The sequence below is a fragment of the Corapipo altera genome, unplaced genomic scaffold (genome assembly GCF_003945725.1).
Source record: "Corapipo altera isolate COAL_440 unplaced genomic scaffold, ASM394572v1 45, whole genome shotgun sequence".
NCBI lineage: Eukaryota > Metazoa > Chordata > Aves > Passeriformes > Pipridae > Corapipo > Corapipo altera.
The window spans coordinates 3,952,377-3,953,983 of NW_020884877.1; positions in this window are offsets into that span (position 1 = coordinate 3,952,377).

Below are 1,607 nucleotides of genomic sequence, written 5' to 3' on the forward strand. Positions count from 1 at the left end.
AGCGGGGACGGGGCTACGGGGGGGACGGGGGCAGCGCGCCCCGCGCTCCGCCACCCCTCTGGGCCCGGGGACACCGCCGCGCCGTCCCGCCCCCGCCGGCTGCGGAGATGCGGGGCAGCCCCGACGGGGCGCGGGCCGGGGAGCGCCGCGCTTCTCCGCGCCCGGCGCCGAGCCGCAGGTGGCAGGGCTCGCCCGGGAGCATGGGTATGCACAGCCGTGACAGCCCCGCCGCACACGCCCAGGCGCAGCCGAAGTTGCCGGCCGCGGACTCGGGTGCCGGTGTTTAATCACGCGCGGATGCGACGTTAGGGAAATAAAACACCATCTCGGCTGGTGGGGTCTGGAGCGGGCACAGGGCCGGCGAGGTGAAGAGGGTAAGAAACGAGCACGGCGGGGAAAGCAGGGAGAAGAGAGAGAGAGGGAGATCTTGCCCAGCCTCGGCAGGCAGCGGCCAAGGTCTTCTCGGGCTGCAGCACCATCCCACCATCCCCGAGACGGAACCTGAGGAAAATGCACCATCACGGCGGCACGGAGGGCTACTCTGCTCCCCACACCTAACGCACGCTCGCGGAGCGCAGCCCCGCAGCAGCATCCCGCCGCCTCCAGCCGGCGACGTGCCACGGGGCTGCGGGAGCCGCCTCCCCCGCTGCGCCCTGCGCCGCGGATCCTCCTCCCCTCCTCCTCTCTGGAGCTTCAGTTCTAGGAGGCGGCTGCCAGGACGGTCGGTGGGGACTCCCCTCGCTCCCCGGGCAGCGGGGGCACAGCGGCAGTGTCCCCCACACCTTCCCTCCCCGGTCGGTGGTCGGAGCCGCCGGCCCCAGCCCCTGCCCTGGCCCCGCCGCAGGGCTCGGGGCGGCCCAACTTCGCCCCCTCCTCCGCGCATCTCCGGGCCCGCCGCCGCCCGGGCGTAGCGCAGCCGACAGACACCTGCCAGGTAAACGGGACCCCCTCGCCCCCGGCCGGTGCTCAACGTGCGGCCGTGCCGCCGGCGGGATGGGGCGGCTCTGGCGACAAGGACGCGTTAGACCAGAAAATAATAATAATAATAATAAAAGTATCGGTTTCTGCAGACGGCAGCAGGGAAGCGCTTTCTAGACACGGGCGCTGGACCCCGCCGTGGGAGCCGCCGGCGGAGTAGCCGGGCCGGGCGAGACCACGGCGCTCCGCGGTCAGTGGGCGGGCTGGGCTGGCCCTGCCCCTCCTCCGCCCCCTCCTCCCCTCGCCTGCGGGGCGAAGCTCGGCACCCCTGGGGCAGCACTGCCGGGCGGCTGGGAATAGGTGCGGTCCCCTCGCGGGCCTTGAGACCCCCGAATGCGCGCGAGGAGGCCCTGCTGGAAGTTTGCTCTTCCCGAAAGTATGACCTCCTTTTCGACCGCTAAGTTAAAGATTTAGAACTTGCTCTTTAAAAATACTGGCTGACATATTCGATGCAACCACGCTTTGGGGAGTCCACACAAATTCACACAGCAGTACTACTGCTTGGTGCCCCTTCATATGGGGGTGCAGTACACAGGATCCAAGGAATACTCCATGCTCAGTTAATTCCCGTATAGCTTCTCCACAAGCTCTAAAACAGGTTTTCTTCTGCTTCCTTTCTTCCCCTTGCA